Source organism: Hypanus sabinus, chromosome 5 (genome assembly GCF_030144855.1).
Source record: "Hypanus sabinus isolate sHypSab1 chromosome 5, sHypSab1.hap1, whole genome shotgun sequence".
NCBI lineage: Eukaryota > Metazoa > Chordata > Chondrichthyes > Myliobatiformes > Dasyatidae > Hypanus > Hypanus sabinus.
In genome coordinates this window covers 66,479,123-66,501,238 of record NC_082710.1, presented here as the reverse complement: position 1 = coordinate 66,501,238, position 22,116 = coordinate 66,479,123, and positions in this window count along the sequence as shown.

Here is a 22,116-nt window from a genome sequence, read left to right as displayed (position 1 = left end):
CAGAATCACACGGGATGGGACAGGACCAAAATCACACGGGATGCGACAGGACCAGAATCATACGGGATGCGACAGGACCAGAATCACACGGGATGAGAAAGGACCAATATCATACGGGATGCGACAGGACCAGAATCACACGGGATGCGATAGGACCAGAATCACACAGGATGGGACAGCACCAGAATCATACGGGACGGGACAGGATCAGAATCACACCGGATGCGAGAGGACCAGAATCTCATGGGATGTGACAGGACGAGAATCACACGTGATGTGACAGGACCAGAATCACAAGGAATGTGACAGATCCAGAATCACACGGGATGGGAGAGGACCAGAGTCACACGGGATGGGACAGGACAAGAATCACACGGGAATGGACAGAACCAGAATCACACGGGATGAGTCGGGACGAGAATCACATGGGATGTGACAGGACGAGAATCACAACGGATGGGATCGGACCAGAATCACACGGGATGGGACAGGACCCGAATCACACGGGTTTGGACAGGACCAGAATGACACGGAATGGGAAAGGACCTGAATCACACGGGATGTGACGGAGCCAGAATCACACGGGATGAGATGGGACGAGAATCACACGGGAATGGGACGGGACCAGAATCTCACAGAATGGGACAGGAACTGAATCACACGGGATGGGAGAGGACGAGAATCACACGGGATGGGAGAGGACGAGAATCACATGGGATATGACAGGACCAGAAACACACGGGATGGGAGAGGACCAGAATCACACGGGATGGGACAGCACAAGAATCACACGGGATGAGATAGGACCAGAGTCACCCGTGGATGGGACAGGACCAGAATCACACGGAATGGGACAGGACCAGAATCACACGGGATGGGACAGGATCAGAATCACACGGGATGGGATAGGACCAGAATCATACGGGATGCGACAGGACCAGAATCACACAGGATGGGACAGGACCAGAATCATACGGGACGGGACAGGATCAGAATCACACGGGATGCGAGAGGACAAGAATCAAACGGGATGCGACAGGACCAAAATCACACGGGATGCGACAGGACCAGAATCACACAGGATGGGACAGGACCAGAATCACAAGGGATGGGTCAGGACCAGAATCGCACAGGATGGGACATGACCAGAAGCACACGGGATGTGACAGAACCAGAATCACACGGAATGGGACAGGACGAGAATCACACAGGATGGGACATGACCAGAATCACACGGGATGAGACAGGACCAGAACCACACGGGATGCGACAGGACCAGAGTCACATGAGATGTGACAGGACAAGAATCACACGGGATGAGACAGGACCAGAATCATACGGGATGCGACAGGACCAGAAATACACAGGATGTGACAGAACCAGAATCACACGGAATGGGACAGGACGAGAATCACACAGGATGGGACATGACCAGAATCACACGGGATGAGACAGGACCGGAACCACACGGGATGGGACAGGACCAGAATCACATGAGATGTGACAGGACAAGAATCACACGGGATGAGACAAGACCAGAATCATACGGGATGCGACAGGACCAGAATCACACGGGATGCGATAGGACCAGAATCACACAGGATGGGACAGGACCAGAATCATACGGGATGCGACAGGACCAGAATCACACCGGATGCGAGAGGACCAGAATCTCATGGGATGTGACAGGACGAGAATCACACGGGATGTGACAGGACCAGAATCACAAGGAATGTGACAGATCCAGAATCACACGGGATGGGAGAGGACCAGAGTCACACGGGATGGGACAGGACAAGAATCACACGGGAATGGACAGAACCAGAATCGCACGGGATGAGACGGGACGAGAATCACATGGGATGTGACAGGACCATAATCACACGGGATGGGACAGGACGAGAATCACAACGGATGGGATCGGACCAGAATCACACGGGATGGGACAGGACCAGAATCACACGGGATGGGACAGGATCAGAATCACACGGGATAGGATAGGACCAGAATCACACGGGACGGTACAGGACCAGAATCACAAGGGATGTGACAGGACCAGAATCACACGGGATGGGACAGGACCAAAATCACACGGGATGCGACAGGACCAGAATCATACGGGACGGGACAGGATCAGAATCACACGGGATGCGAGAGGACAAGAATCACACGGGATGCGACAGGACCAAAATCACACGGGATGCGACAGAACCAGAATCACACAGGATGGGACAGGACCAGAATCACAAGGGATGAGACAGGACCAGAATCACACGGGATGAGACAGGACCAGAATCACACAGGATGTGACAGAACCAGAATCACACGGAATGGGACAGGACGAGAATCACACAGGATGGGACATGACCAGAATCACACGGGATGAGACAGGACCAGAACCACACGGGATGGGACAGGACCAGAATCACATGAGATGTGACAGGACAAGGTTCACACGGGATGAGAAAGGACCAGAACCATACGGGATGTGACAGGACGAGTATCACACGGGATGTGACAGGACCAGAATCACAAGGAATGTGACAGATCCAGAATCACACGGGATGGGAGAGGACCAGAGGCACACGGGATGGGACAGGACCATAATCACACGGGATGGGACAGGACGAGAATCACAACGGATGGGATCGGACCAGAATCACACGGGATGGGACAGGACCAGAATCACCCGGGCTTGCACAGGACCAGAATGACACGGAATGGGAAAGGACCTGAATCACACGGGATGTGACGGAGCCAGAATCACACAGGGTGGGACAGGACCAGAATCACACGGGAAGTGAAAGGACCAGAATCACACGTGATGGGAGAGGACAAGAATCGCACGGGATGTGACAGGACCAGAATCACACGGGATGAGATGGGACGAGAATCACACGGGAATGGGACGGGACCAGAATCACACAGAATGGGACAGGAACTGAATCACGAGGTATGGGACAGGACCAGAATCGCACGGGATTGGACAGGACCTGAATCACACGGGATGGGACAGGACCGGAATCACACGGGATGTGACAGAACCAGAATCACACGGGATGTGACAGGACCAGAATCACATGGGATGGGACAGGACGAGAATCACACGGGACAAGACAGGACCAGAATCACACGGGATGTGACAGGACCAGAATCACATGGGATGGGACAGGACGAGAATCACACGGGAATGGAACAGGACCAGAATCACACAGAATGGGACAGGACCAGAATCATAAGGAATGGGCCATGACCAGAATCACTCGGGATCTGACAGGAACAGAATCACACTGAATGTGACAGGACCAGAATCACATGGGATGCGAGAGGACCAGAATCACACGGGATGTGTCAGGACCAGAATCACACGGAATGGGACAGGACCAGAATCACACGGAATGCGACAGGACCAGAATCATACGGGACGGGACAGGATCAGAATCACACCGGATGCGAGAGGACCAGAATCTCATGGGATGTGACAGGACGAGAATCACACGGGATGTGACAGGACCAGAATCACAAGGAATGTGACAGATCCAGAATCACACGGGATGGGAGAGGACCAGAGTCACACGGGATGGGACAGGACAAGAATCACACGGGAATGGACAGAACCAGAATCACACGGGATGAGACGGGACGAGAATCACATGGGATGTGACAGGACCATAATCACACGGGATGGGACAGGACGAGAATCACAACGGATGGGATCGGACCAGAATCACACGGGATGGGACAGGACCAGAATCACACGGGATGGGACAGGATCAGAATCACACGTGATGGGAGAGGACAAGAATCGCACGGGATGTGACAGGACCAGAATCACACGGGATGAGATGGGACGAGAATCACACGGGAATGGGACGGGACCAGAATCACACAGAATGGGACAGGAACTGAATCACGAGGTATGGGACAGGACCAGAATCGCACGGGATTGGACAGGACCTGAATCACACGGGATGGGACAGGACCGGAATCACACGGGATGTGACAGAACCAGAATCACACGGGATGGGAGAGGACCAGAATCACACGGGATGGGACAGCACAAGAATCACACGGGATGAGATAGGACCAGAATCACCCGTGGATGGGACAGGACCAGAATCACACGGAATGGGACAGGACCAGAATCACACGGGATGGGACAGGATCAGAATCACACGGGATGGGATAGGACCAGAATCATACGGGATGCGACAGGACCAGAATCACACAGGATGGGACAGGACCAGAATCATACGGGACGGGACAGGATCAGAATCACACGGGATGCGAGAGGACAAGAATCACACGGGATGCGACAGGACCAAAATCACACGGGATGCGACAGGACCAGAATCACACAGGATGGGACAGGACCAGAATCACAAGGGATGGGTCAGGACCAGAATCGCACAGGATGGGACATGACCAGAAGCACACGGGATGTGACAGAACCAGAATCACACGGAATGGGACAGGACGAGAATCACACAGGATGGGACATGACCAGAATCACACGGGATGAGACAGGACCAGAACCACACGGGATGCGACAGGACCAGAGTCACATGAGATGTGACAGGACAAGAATCACACGGGATGAGACAGGACCAGAATCATACGGGATGCGACAGGACCAGAATCACACAGGATGTGACAGAACCAGAATCACACGGAATGGGACAGGACGAGAATCACACAGGATGGGACATGACCAGAATCACACGGGATGAGACAGGACCGGAACCACACGGGATGGGACAGGACCAGAATCACATGAGATGTGACAGGACAAGAATCACACGGGATGAGACAAGACCAGAATCATACGGGATGCGACAGGACCAGAATCACACGGGATGCGATAGGACCAGAATCACACAGGATGGGACAGGACCAGAATCATACGGGACGGGACAGGATCAGAATCACACGGGATGCGAGAGGACAAGAATCACACGGGATGCGACAGGACCAAAATCACACGGGATGCGACAGGACCAGAATCACACAGGATGGGACAGGACCAGAATCACAAGGGATGAGACAGGACCAGAATCACACGGGATGAGACAGGACCAGAATCACACAGGATGTGACAGAACCAGAATCACACGGAATGGGACAGGACGAGAATCACACAGGATGGGACATGACCAGAATCACACGGGATGAGACAGGACCAGAACCACACGGGATGGGACAGGACCAGAATCACATGAGATGTGACAGGACAAGGTTCACACGGGATGAGAAAGGACCAGAACCATACGGGATGTGACAGGACGAGTATCACACGGGATGTGACAGGACCAGAATCACAAGGAATGTGACAGATCCAGAATCACACGGGATGGGAGAGGACCAGAGGCACACGGGATGGGACAGGACCATAATCACACGGGATGAGACAGAACGAGAATCACACGGGAATGGGACAGGACCATAATCACACAGAATGGGACAGGAACAGAATCACATGGGATGGGACAGGACCAGAATCACACGGGATGGGACAGGACCAGAATCACACGGGATGTGACAGGACCAGAATCACATGGGATGAGACAGGACCAGAACCACACGGGATGGGACAGGACCAGAATCACATGAGATCTGACAGGACAAGAATCACACGGGATGAGACAGGACCAGAAACACACGGGATGCGACAGGACCAGAATCACAGGGGATGAGACAGGACCAGAATCACACGGGATGGGAGAGGACGACAATCACATGGGATATGGCAGGACCAGAAACACACGGGATGGGAGAGGACCAGAATCACACGGGATGGGACAGGACAAGAATCACACGGGATGAGATAGGACCAGAATCACCCGTGGATGGGACAGGACCAGAATCACACGGAATGGGACAGGACCAGAATCACACGGGATGGGACAGGATCAGAATCACACGGGATGGGATAGGACCAGAATCACACGGGATGGGACAGGACGAGAATCACAAGGGATGTGACAGGACCAGAATCACACGGGATGGGACAGGACCAAAATCACACGGGATGCGACAGGACCAGAATCATACGGGATGCGACAGGACCAGAATCACACGGGATGAGAAAGGACCAATATCATACGGGATGCGACAGGACCAGAATCACACGGGATGCGATAGGACCAGAATCACACAGGATGGGACAGCACCAGAATCATACGGGACGGGACAGGATCAGAATCACACCGGATGCGAGAGGACCAGAATCTCATGGGATGTGACAGGACGAGAATCACACGTGATGTGACAGGACCAGAATCACAAGGAATGTGACAGATCCAGAATCACACGGGATGGGAGAGGACCAGAGTCACACGGGATGGGACAGGACAAGAATCACACGGGAATGGACAGAACCAGAATCACACGGGATGAGTCGGGACGAGAATCACATGGGATGTGACAGGACGAGAATCACAACGGATGGGATCGGACCAGAATCACACGGGATGGGACAGGACCCGAATCACACGGGTTTGGACAGGACCAGAATGACACGGAATGGGAAAGGACCTGAATCACACGGGATGTGACGGAGCCAGAATCACACGGGATGAGATGGGACGAGAATCACACGGGAATGGGACGGGACCAGAATCTCACAGAATGGGACAGGAACTGAATCACACGGGATGGGAGAGGACGAGAATCACACGGGATGGGAGAGGATGAGAATCACATGGGATATGACAGGACCAGAAACACACGGGATGGGAGAGGACCAGAATCACACGGGATGGGACAGCACAAGAATCACACGGGATGAGATAGGACCAGAGTCACCCGTGGATGGGACAGGACCAGAATCACACGGAATGGGACAGGACCAGAATCACACGGGATGGGACAGGATCAGAATCACACGGGATGGGATAGGACCAGAATCATACGGGATGCGACAGGACCAGAATCACACAGGATGGGACAGGACCAGAATCATACGGGACGGGACAGGATCAGAATCACACGGGATGCGAGAGGACAAGAATCAAACGGGATGCGACAGGACCAAAATCACACGGGATGCGACAGGACCAGAATCACACAGGATGGGACAGGACCAGAATCACAAGGGATGGGTCAGGACCAGAATCGCACAGGATGGGACATGACCAGAAGCACACGGGATGTGACAGAACCAGAATCACACGGAATGGGACAGGACGAGAATCACACAGGATGGGACATGACCAGAATCACACGGGATGAGACAGGACCAGAACCACACGGGATGCGACAGGACCAGAGTCACATGAGATGTGACAGGACAAGAATCACACGGGATGAGACAGGACCAGAATCATACGGGATGCGACAGGACCAGAAATACACAGGATGTGACAGAACCAGAATCACACGGAATGGGACAGGACGAGAATCACACAGGATGGGACATGACCAGAATCACACGGGATGAGACAGGACCGGAACCACACGGGATGGGACAGGACCAGAATCACATGAGATGTGACAGGACAAGAATCACACGGGATGAGACAAGACCAGAATCATACGGGATGCGACAGGACCAGAATCACACGGGATGCGATAGGACCAGAATCACACAGGATGGGACAGGACCAGAATCATACGGGATGCGACAGGACCAGAATCACACCGGATGCGAGAGGACCAGAATCTCATGGGATGTGACAGGACGAGAATCACACGGGATGTGACAGGACCAGAATCACAAGGAATGTGACAGATCCAGAATCACACGGGATGGGAGAGGACCAGAGTCACACGGGATGGGACAGGACAAGAATCACACGGGAATGGACAGAACCAGAATCGCACGGGATGAGACGGGACGAGAATCACATGGGATGTGACAGGACCATAATCACACGGGATGGGACAGGACGAGAATCACAACGGATGGGATCGGACCAGAATCACACGGGATGGGACAGGACCAGAATCACACGGGATGGGACAGGATCAGAATCACACGGGATAGGATAGGACCAGAATCACACGGGACGGTACAGGACCAGAATCACAAGGGATGTGACAGGACCAGAATCACACGGGATGGGACAGGACCAAAATCACACGGGATGCGACAGGACCAGAATCATACGGGACGGGACAGGATCAGAATCACACGGGATGCGAGAGGACAAGAATCACACGGGATGCGACAGGACCAAAATCACACGGGATGCGACAGAACCAGAATCACACAGGATGGGACAGGACCAGAATCACAAGGGATGAGACAGGACCAGAATCACACGGGATGAGACAGGACCAGAATCACACAGGATGTGACAGAACCAGAATCACACGGAATGGGACAGGACGAGAATCACACAGGATGGGACATGACCAGAATCACACGGGATGAGACAGGACCAGAACCACACGGGATGGGACAGGACCAGAATCACATGAGATGTGACAGGACAAGGTTCACACGGGATGAGAAAGGACCAGAACCATACGGGATGTGACAGGACGAGTATCACACGGGATGTGACAGGACCAGAATCACAAGGAATGTGACAGATCCAGAATCACACGGGATGGGAGAGGACCAGAGGCACACGGGATGGGACAGGACCATAATCACACGGGATGGGACAGGACGAGAATCACAACGGATGGGATAGGACCAGAATCACACGGGATGGGACAGGACCAGAATCACACGGGCTTGCACAGGACCAGAATGACACGGAATGGGAAAGGACCTGAATCACACGGGATGTGACGGAGCCAGAATCACACAGGGTGGGACAGGACCAGAATCACACGGGAAGTGAAAGGACCAGAATCACACGTGATGGGAGAGGACAAGAATCGCACGGGATGTGACAGGACCAGAATCACACGGGATGAGATGGGACGAGAATCACACGGGAATGGGACGGGACCAGAATCACACAGAATGGGACAGGAACTGAATCACGAGGTATGGGACAGGACCAGAATCGCACGGGATTGGACAGGACCTGAATCACACGGGATGGGACAGGACCGGAATCACACGGGATGTGACAGAACCAGAATCACACGGGATGTGACAGGACCAGAATCACATGGGATGGGACAGGACGAGAATCACACGGGACAAGACAGGACCAGAATCACACGGGATGTGACAGGACCAGAATCACATGGGATGGGACAGGACGAGAATCACACGGGAATGGAACAGGACCAGAATCACACAGAATGGGACAGGACCAGAATCATAAGGAATGGGCCATGACCAGAATCACTCGGGATCTGACAGGAACAGAATCACACTGAATGTGACAGGACCAGAATCACATGGGATGCGAGAGGACCAGAATCACACGGGATGTGTCAGGACCAGAATCACACGGAATGGGACAGGACCAGAATCACACGGAATGCGACAGGACCAGAATCATACGGGACGGGACAGGATCAGAATCACACCGGATGCGAGAGGACCAGAATCTCATGGGATGTGACAGGACGAGAATCACACGGGATGTGACAGGACCAGAATCACAAGGAATGTGACAGATCCAGAATCACACGGGATGGGAGAGGACCAGAGTCACACGGGATGGGACAGGACAAGAATCACACGGGAATGGACAGAACCAGAATCACACGGGATGAGACGGGACGAGAATCACATGGGATGTGACAGGACCATAATCACACGGGATGGGACAGGACGAGAATCACAACGGATGGGATCGGACCAGAATCACACGGGATGGGACAGGACCAGAATCACACGGGATGGGACAGGATCAGAATCACACGTGATGGGAGAGGACAAGAATCGCACGGGATGTGACAGGACCAGAATCACACGGGATGAGATGGGACGAGAATCACACGGGAATGGGACGGGACCAGAATCACACAGAATGGGACAGGAACTGAATCACGAGGTATGGGACAGGACCAGAATCGCACGGGATTGGACAGGACCTGAATCACACGGGATGGGACAGGACCGGAATCACACGGGATGTGACAGAACCAGAATCACACGGGATGGGAGAGGACCAGAATCACACGGGATGGGACAGCACAAGAATCACACGGGATGAGATAGGACCAGAATCACCCGTGGATGGGACAGGACCAGAATCACACGGAATGGGACAGGACCAGAATCACACGGGATGGGACAGGATCAGAATCACACGGGATGGGATAGGACCAGAATCATACGGGATGCGACAGGACCAGAATCACACAGGATGGGACAGGACCAGAATCATACGGGACGGGACAGGATCAGAATCACACGGGATGCGAGAGGACAAGAATCACACGGGATGCGACAGGACCAAAATCACACGGGATGCGACAGGACCAGAATCACACAGGATGGGACAGGACCAGAATCACAAGGGATGGGTCAGGACCAGAATCGCACAGGATGGGACATGACCAGAAGCACACGGGATGTGACAGAACCAGAATCACACGGAATGGGACAGGACGAGAATCACACAGGATGGGACATGACCAGAATCACACGGGATGAGACAGGACCAGAACCACACGGGATGCGACAGGACCAGAGTCACATGAGATGTGACAGGACAAGAATCACACGGGATGAGACAGGACCAGAATCATACGGGATGCGAAAGGACCAGAATCACACAGGATGTGACAGAACCAGAATCACACGGAATGGGACAGGACGAGAATCACACAGGATGGGACATGACCAGAATCACACGGGATGAGACAGGACCGGAACCACACGGGATGGGACAGGACCAGAATCACATGAGATGTGACAGGACAAGAATCACACGGGATGAGACAAGACCAGAATCATACGGGATGCGACAGGACCAGAATCACACGGGATGCGATAGGACCAGAATCACACAGGATGGGACAGGACCAGAATCATACGGGATGCGACAGGACCAGAATCACACCGGATGCGAGAGGACCAGAATCTCATGGGATGTGACAGGACGAGAATCACACGGGATGTGACAGGACCAGAATCACAAGGAATGTGACAGATCCAGAATCACACGGGATGGGAGAGGACCAGAGTCACACGGGATGGGACAGGACAAGAATCACACGGGAATGGACAGAACCAGAATCGCACGGGATGAGACGGGACGAGAATCACATGGGATGTGACAGGACCATAATCACACGGGATGGGACAGGACGAGAATCACAACGGATGGGATCGGACCAGAATCACACGGGATGGGACAGGACCAGAATCACACGGGATGGGACAGGATCAGAATCACACGGGATAGGATAGGACCAGAATCACACGGGACGGTACAGGACCAGAATCACAAGGGATGTGACAGGACCAGAATCACACGGGATGGGACAGGACCAAAATCACACGGGATGCGACAGGACCAGAATCATACGGGACGGGACAGGATCAGAATCACACGGGATGCGAGAGGACAAGAATCACACGGGATGCGACAGGACCAAAATCACACGGGATGCGACAGAACCAGAATCACACAGGATGGGACAGGACCAGAATCACAAGGGATGAGACAGGACCAGAATCACACGGGATGAGACAGGACCAGAATCACACAGGATGTGACAGAACCAGAATCACACGGAATGGGACAGGACGAGAATCACACAGGATGGGACATGACCAGAATCACACGGGATGAGACAGGACCAGAACCACACGGGATGGGACAGGACCAGAATCACATGAGATGTGACAGGACAAGGTTCACACGGGATGAGAAAGGACCAGAACCATACGGGATGTGACAGGACGAGTATCACACGGGATGTGACAGGACCAGAATCACAAGGAATGTGACAGATCCAGAATCACACGGGATGGGAGAGGACCAGAGGCACACGGGATGGGACAGGACCATAATCACACGGGATGGGACAGGACGAGAATCACAACGGATGGGATCGGACCAGAATCACACGGGATGGGACAGGACCAGAATCACACGGGCTTGCACAGGACCAGAATGACACGGAATGGGAAAGGACCTGAATCACACGGGATGTGACGGAGCCAGAATCACACAGGGTGGGACAGGACCAGAATCACACGGGAAGTGAAAGGACCAGAATCACACGTGATGGGAGAGGACAAGAATCGCACGGGATGTGACAGGACCAGAATCACACGGGATGAGATGGGACGAGAATCACACGGGAATGGGACGGGACCAGAATCACACAGAATGGGACAGGAACTGAATCACGAGGTATGGGACAGGACCAGAATCGCACGGGATTGGACAGGACCTGAATCACACGGGATGGGACAGGACCGGAATCACACGGGATGTGACAGAACCAGAATCACACGGGATGTGACAGGACCAGAATCACATGGGATGGGACAGGACGAGAATCACACGGGACAAGACAGGACCAGAATCACACGGGATGTGACAGGACCAGAATCACATGGGATGGGACAGGACGAGAATCACACGGGAATGGAACAGGACCAGAATCACACAGAATGGGACAGGACCAGAATCATAAGGAATGGGCCATGACCAGAATCACTCGGGATCTGACAGGAACAGAATCACACTGAATGTGACAGGACCAGAATCACATGGGATGCGAGAGGACCAGAATCACACGGGATGTGTCAGGACCAGAATCACACGGAATGGGACAGGACCAGAATCACACGGAATGCGACAGGACCAGAATCATACGGGACGGGACAGGATCAGAATCACACCGGATGCGAGAGGACCAGAATCTCATGGGATGTGACAGGACGAGAATCACACGGGATGTGACAGGACCAGAATCACAAGGAATGTGACAGATCCAGAATCACACGGGATGGGAGAGGACCAGAGTCACACGGGATGGGACAGGACAAGAATCACACGGGAATGGACAGAACCAGAATCACACGGGATGAGACGGGACGAGAATCACATGGGATGTGACAGGACCATAATCACACGGGATGGGACAGGACGAGAATCACAACGGATGGGATCGGACCAGAATCACACGGGATGGGACAGGACCATAATCACACGGGATGGGACAGGATCAGAATCACACGTGATGGGAGAGGACAAGAATCGCACGGGATGTGACAGGACCAGAATCACACGGGATGAGATGGGACGAGAATCACACGGGAATGGGACGGGACCAGAATCACACAGAATGGGACAGGAACTGAATCACGAGGTATGGGACAGGACCAGAATCGCACGGGATTGGACAGGACCTGAATCACACGGGATGGGACAGGACCGGAATCACACGGGATGTGACAGAACCAGAATCACACGGGATGGGACAGGACCAGAATCACATGGGATGGGACAGGACGAGAATCACACGGGACAAGACAGGACCAGAATCACATGGGATGTGACAGGACTAGAATCACACTGAATGAGGCAGGACGAGAATCACACGGGAATGGAACAGGACCAGAATCACACAGAATGGGACAGGACCAGAATCATAAGGAATGGGCCATGACCAGAATCACTCGGGATCTGACAGGAACAGAATCACACTGAATGTGACAGGACCAGAATCACATGGGATGCGAGAGGACCAGAATCACACGGGATGTGTCAGGACCAGAATCACACGGAATGGGACAGGACCAGAATCACACGGGATGGGATAGGACCAGAATCACACGGGATGGGACAGGACGAGAATCACAAGGGATGTGACAGGACCAGAATCACACGGGATGGGACAGGACCAAAATCACACGGGATGCGACAGGACCAGAATCATACGGGATGCGACAGGACCAGAATCACACGGGATGAGACAGGACCAATATCATACGGGATGCGACAGGACCAGAATCACACGGGATGCGATAGGACCAGAATCACATGGGATGCGAGAGGACCAGAATCACACGGGATGTGTCAGGACCAGAATCACACGGAATGGGACAGGACCAGAATCACACGGAATGCGACAGGACCAGAATCATACGGGACGGGACAGGATCAGAATCACACCGGATGCGAGAGGACCAGAATCTCATGGGATGTGACAGGACGAGAATCACACGGGATGTGACAGGACCAGAATCACAAGGAATGTGACAGATCCAGAATCACACGGGATGGGAGAGGACCAGAGTCACACGGGATGGGACAGGACAAGAATCACACGGGAATGGACAGAACCAGAATCACACGGATGAGACGGGACGAGAATCACATGGGATGTGACAGGACCATAATCACACGGGATGGGACAGGACGAGAATCACAACGGATGGGATCGGACCAGAATCACACGGGATGGGACAGGACCAGAATCACACGGGATGGGACAGGATCAGAATCACACGTGATGGGAGAGGACAAGAATCGCACGGGATGTGACAGGACCAGAATCACACGGGATGAGATGGGACGAGAATCACACGGGAATGGGACGGGACCAGAATCACACAGAATGGGACAGGAACTGAATCACGAGGTATGGGACAGGACCAGAATCGCACGGGATTGGACAGGACCTGAATCACACGGGATGGGACAGGACCGGAATCACACGGGATGTGACAGAACCAGAATCACACGGGATGGGACAGGACCAGAATCACATGGGATGGGACAGGACGAGAATCACACGGGACAAGACAGGACCAGAATCACATGGGATGTGACAGGACTAGAATCACACTGAATGGGGCAGGACGAGAATCACACGGGAATGGAACAGGACCAGAATCACACAGAATGGGACAGGACCAGAATCATAAGGAATGGGCCATGACCAGAATCACTCGGGATCTGACAGGAACAGAATCACACTGAATGTGACAGGACCAGAATCACATGGGATGCGAGAGGACCAGAATCACACGGGATGTGTCAGGACCAGAATCACACGGAATGGGACAGGACCAGAATCACACGGGATGGGATAGGACCAGAATCACAACGGATGGGATCGGACCAGAATCACACGGGATGGGACAGGACCAGAATCACACGGGATGGGACAGGATCAGAATCACACGTGATGGGAGAGGACAAGAATCGCACGGGATGTGACAGGACCAGAATCACACGGGATGAGATGGGACGAGAATCACACGGGAATGGGACGGGACCAGAATCATAAGGAATGGGCCATGACCAGAATCACTCGGGATCTGACAGGAACAGAATCACACTGAATGTGACAGGACCAGAATCACATGGGATGCGAGAGGACCAGAATCACACGGGATGTGTCAGGACCAGAATCACACGGAATGGGACAGGACCAGAATCACACGGAATGCGACAGGACCAGAATCATACGGGACGGGACAGGATCAGAATCACACCGGATGCGAGAGGACCAGAATCTCATGGGATGTGACAGGACGAGAATCACACGGGATGTGACAGGACCAGAATCACAAGGAATGTGACAGATCCAGAATCACACGGGATGGGAGAGGACCAGAGTCACACGGGATGGGACAGGACAAGAATCACACGGGAATGGACAGAACCAGAATCACACGGGATGAGACGGGACGAGAATCACATGGGATGTGACAGGACCATAATCACACGGGATGGGACAGGACGAGAATCACAACGGATGGGATCGGACCAGAATCACACGGGATGGGACAGGACCAGAATCACACGGGATGGGACAGGATCAGAATCACACGTGATGGGAGAGGACAAGAATCGCACGGGATGTGACAGGACCAGAATCACACGGGATGAGATGGGACGAGAATCACACGGGAATGGGACGGGACCAGAATCACACAGAATGGGACAGGAACTGAATCACGAGGTATGGGACAGGACCAGAATCGCACGGGATTGGACAGGACCTGAATCACACGGGATGGGACAGGACCGGAATCACACGGGATGTGACAGAACCAGAATCACACGGGATGGGACAGGACCAGAATCACATGGGATGGGACAGGACGAGAATCACACGGGACAAGACAGGACCAGAATCACATGGGATGTGACAGGACTAGAATCACACTGAATGGGGCAGGACGAGAATCACACGGGAATGGAACAGGACCAGAATCACACAGAATGGGACAGGACCAGAATCATAAGGAATGGGCCATGACCAGAATCACTCGGGATCTGACAGGAACAGAATCACACTGAATGTGACAGGACCAGAATCACATGGGATGCGAGAGGACCAGAATCACACGGGATGTGTCAGGACCAGAATCACACGGAATGGGACAGGACCAGAATCACACGGGATGGGATAGGACCAGAATCACAACGGATGGGATCGGACCAGAATCACACGGGATGGGACAGGACCAGAATCACACGGGATGGGACAGGATCAGAATCACACGTGATGGGAGAGGACAAGAATCGCACGGGATGTGACAGGACCAGAATCACACGGGATGAGATGGGACGAGAATCACACGGGAATGGGACGGGACCAGAATCATAAGGAATGGGCCATGACCAGAATCACTCGGGATCTGACAGGAACAGAATCACACTGAATGTGACAGGACCAGAATCACATGGGATGCGAGAGGACCAGAATCACACGGGATGTGTCAGGACCAGAATCACACGGAATGGGACAGGACCAGAATCACACGGAATGCGACAGGACCAGAATCATACGGTACGGGACAGGATCAGAATCACACCGGATGCGAGAGGACCAGAATCTCATGGGATGTGACAGGACGAGAATCACACGGGATGTGACAGGACCAGAATCACAAGGAATGTGACAGATCCAGAATCACACGGGATGGGAGAGGACCAGAGTCACACGGGATGGGACAGGACAAGAATCACACGGGAATGGACAGAACCAGAATCACACGGGATGAGACGGGACGAGAATCACATGGGATGTGACAGGACCATAATCACACGGGATGGGACAGGACGAGAATCACAACGGATGGGATCGGACCAGAATCACACGGGATGGGACAGGACCAGAATCACACGGGATGGGACAGGATCAGAATCACACGTGATGGGAGAGGACAAGAATCGCACGGGATGTGACAGGACCAGAATCACACGGGATGAGATGGGACGAGAATCACACGGGAATGGGACGGGACCAGAATCACACAGAATGGGACAGGAACTGAATCACGAGGTATGGGACAGGACCAGAATCGCACGGGATTGGACAGGACCTGAATCACACGGGATGGGACAGGACCGGAATCACACGGGATGTGACAGAACCAGAATCACACGGGATGGGACAGGACCAGAATCACATGGGATGGGACAGGACGAGAATCACACGGGACAAGACAGGACCAGAATCACATGGGATGTGACAGGACTAGAATCACACTGAATGGGGCAGGACGAGAATCACACGGGAATGGAACAGGACCAGAATCACACAGAATGGGACAGGACCAGAATCATAAGGAATGGGCCATGACCAGAATCACTCGGGATCTGACAGGAACAGAATCACACTGAATGTGACAGGACCAGAATCACATGGGATGCGAGAGGACCAGAATCACACGGGATGTGTCAGGACCAGAATCACACGGAATGGGACAGGACCAGAATCACACGGGATGGGATAGGACCAGAATCACAACGGATGGGATCGGACCAGAATCACACGGGATGGGACAGGACCAGAATCACACGGGATGGGACAGGATCAGAATCACACGTGATGGGAGAGGACAAGAATCGCACGGGATGTGACAGGACCAGAATCACACGGGATGAGATGGGACGAGAATCACACGGGAATGGGACGGGACCAGAATCATAAGGAATGGGCCATGACCAGAATCACTCGGGATCTGACAGGAACAGAATCACACTGAATGTGACAGGACCAGAATCACATGGGATGCGAGAGGACCAGAATCACACGGGATGTGTCAGGACCAGAATCACACGGAATGGGACAGGACCAGAATCACACCGGATGCGAGAGGACCAGAATATCATGGGATGTGACAGGACGAGAATCACACGGGATGTGACAGGACCAGAATCACAAGGAATGTGACAGATCCAGAATCACACGGGATGGGAGAGGACCAGAGTCACACGGGATGGGACAGGACAAGAATCACACGGGAATGGACAGAACCAGAATCACACGGGATGAGACGGGACGAGAATCACATGGGATGTGACAGGACCATAATCACACGGGATGGGACAGGACGAGAATCACAACGGATGGGATCGGACCAGAATCACACGGGATGGGACAGGACCAGAATCACACGGGATGGGACAGGATCAGAATCACACGTGATGGGAGAGGACAAGAATCGCACGGGATGTGACAGGACCAGAATCACACGGGATGTGATGGGACGAGAATCACACGGGAATGGGACGGGACCAGAATCACACAGAATGGGACAGGAACTGAATCACGCGGTATGGGACAGGACCAGAATCGCACGGGATTGGACAGGACCTGAATCACACGGTATGGGAAAGGACCGGAATCACACGGGATGTGACAGAACCAGATTCACATGGGATGGGACAGGACGAGAATCACACGGGACAAGACAGGACCAGAATCACATGGGATGTGACAGGACTAGAATCACACGGAATGGGGCAGGACGAGAATCACACGGAATGGGGCAGGACGAGAATCACACGGGAATGGAACAGGACCAGAATCACACAGAATGTGACAGGACCAGAATCATAAGGAATGGGCCATGACCGGAATCACTCGGGATCTGACAGGAACAGAATCACACTGAATGTGACAGGACCAGAATCACATGGGATGCGAGAGGACCAGAATCACACGGGATGTGTCAGGACCAGAATCACACGGAATGGGACAGGACCAGAATCACACGGAATGGGACAGGACCTGAATCACACGGGATGTGACAGGACCAGAATCACAAGAGATGCGACAGGAACAGAATCACACGGGATGGGACAGGACCAGAATCACACGGGATGGGACAGGAACAGAATCACACGGGATGGGACAGGATCAGAATCACTCGGAATTGGACAGGACCAGAATCACACGGGATGTGACGGGACCAGAATCATACGGATTGGGACAGGACCGGAATCACATGGGATGGGACAGGACCAGAATCACACGGGATGGGACAGGACCAGAATCGCACGGGATGTGACAGGACCAGAATCACACGGGATGGGACAGGACCAGAATCACACGGGATGTGACAGGACCAGAATCACATGGGATGAGACAGGACCAGAACCACACGGGATGGGACAGGACCAGAATCACATGAGATCTGACAGGACAAGAATCACACGGGATGAGACAGGACCAGAAACACACGGGATGCGACAGGACCAGAATCACAGGGGATGAGACAGGACCAGATTCACACGGGATGGGAGAGGACGAGAATCACATGGGATATGACAGGACCAGAAACACACGGGATGGGAGAGGACCAGAATCACACGGGATGGGACAGGACAAGAATCACACGGGATGAGATAGGACCAGAGTCACCCGTGGATGGGACAGGACCAGACTCACACGGAATGGGACAGGACCAGAATCACACGGGATGGGACAGGATCAGAATCATACGGGATGGGATAGGACCAGAATCACACGGGATGGGACAGGACCAGAATCACAAGGGATGTGACAGGACCAGAATCATACGGGATGCGACAGGACCAGAATCACACAGGATGGGACAGGACCAGAATCATACGGGACGGGACAGGATCAGAATCACACGGGATGCGAGAGGACAAGAATCACACGGGATGCGACAGGACCAAAATCACCCGGGATGCGACAGGACCAGAATCACACAGGATGGGACAGGACCAGAATCACAAGGGATGGGTCAGGACCAGAATCGCACAGGATGGGTCATGACCAGAAGCACACGGGATGTGACAGAACCAGAATCACACGGAATGGGACAGGACGAGAATCACACAGGATGGGACAAGACCGGAATCACACGGGATGAGACAGGACCAGAACCACACGGGATGCGACAGGACCAGAGTCACATGAGATGTGACAGGACAAGAATCACACGGGTTGAGACAGGACCAGAATCATACGGGATGCGACAGGACCAGAATCACACAGGATGTGACAGAACCAGAATCACACGCAATGGGACAGGACGAGAATCACACAGGATGGGACATGACCAGAATCACACAGGATGAGACAGGACCAGAACCACACGGGATGGGACAGGACCAGAATCACATGAGATGTGACAGGACAAGAATCACACGGGATGAGACAGGACCAGAATCATAAGGGATGCGACAGGACCAGAATCACACGGGATGCGATAGGACCAGAATCACACAGGATGGGACAGGACCAGAATCATACGGGGCGGGACAGGATCAGAATCACACCGGATGCGAGAGGACCAGAATCTCATGGGATGTGACAGGACGAGAATCACACGGGATGTGACAGGACCAGAATCACAAGGAATGTGACAGATCCAGAATCACACGGGATGGGAGAGGACCAGAGTCACACGGGATGGGACAGGACAAGAATCACACGGGAATGGACAGAACCAGAATCGCACGGGATGAGTCGGGACGAGAATCACATGGGATGTGACAGGACGAGAATCACAACGGATGGGATCGGACCAGAATCACACGGGATGGGACAGGACCAGAATCACAAGGGATGGGTCAGGACCAGAATCGCACAGGATGGGACATGACCAGAAGCACACGGGATGTGACAGAACCAGAATCACACGGAATGGGACAGGACGAGAATCACACAGGATGGGACATGACCAGAATCACACGGGATGAGACAGGACCAGAACCACACGGGATGGGACAGGACCAGAGTCACATGAGATGTGACAGGACAAGATTCACACGGGATGAGACAGGACCAGAATCATACGGGATGCGACAGGACCAGAATCACACAGGATGTGACAGAACCAGAATCACACGGAATGGGACAGGACGAGAATCACACAGGATGGGACATGACCAGAATCACACGGGATGAGACAGGACCAGAACCACACGGGATGGGACAGGACCAGAATCACATGAGATGTGACAGGACAAGAATCACACGGGATGAGAAAGGACCAGAATCATACGGGATGCGACAGGACCAGAATCACACGGGATGCGATAGGACCAGAATCATATGGGATGTGACAGGACGAGTATCACACGGGATGTGACCGGACCAGAATCACAAGAAAAGTGACAGATCCAGAATCACACAGGGTGGGACAGGACCAGAATCACACGGGAAGTGACAGGACCAGAATCACACGGGATGGGACGGGACCAAAATCACACGGGATGCGACAGGACCAGAATCATACAGGACGGGACAGGATCAGAATCACACGGTATGCGAGAGGACAAGAATCACACGGGATGCGACAGGACCAAAATCACACGGGATGCGACAGGACCAGAATCACACAGGATGGGACAGGACCAGAATCACAAGGGAAGGGTCAGGACCAGAATCGCACAGGATGGGACATGACCAGAAGCACACGGGATGTGACAGAACCAGAATCACACGGAATGGGACAGGACGAGAATCACACAGGATGGGACATGACCAGAATCACACGGGATGAGACAGGACCAGAACCACACGGGATGGGACAGGACCAGAGTCACATGAGATGTGACAGGACAAGAATCACACGGGATGAGACAGGACCAGAATCATACGGGATGCGACAGGACCAGAATCACACAGGATGTGACAGAACCAGAATCACACGGAATGGGACAGGACGAGAATCACACAGGATGGGACATGACCAGAATCACACGGGATGAGACAGGACCAGAACCACACGGGATGGGACAGGACCAGAATCACATGAGATGTGACAGGACAGGAATCACACGGGATGAGAAAGGACCAGAATCATACGGGATGTGACAGGACGAGTATCACACGGGATGTGACCGGACCAGAATCACACAGGGTGGGACAGGACCAGAATCACACGGGAAGTGACAGGACCAGAATCACACGTGATGGGACAGGACAAGAATCACACGGGATGTGACAGGACCAGAATCACACGGGATGTGATGGGACGAGAATCACACGGGAATGGGACGGGACCAGAATCACACA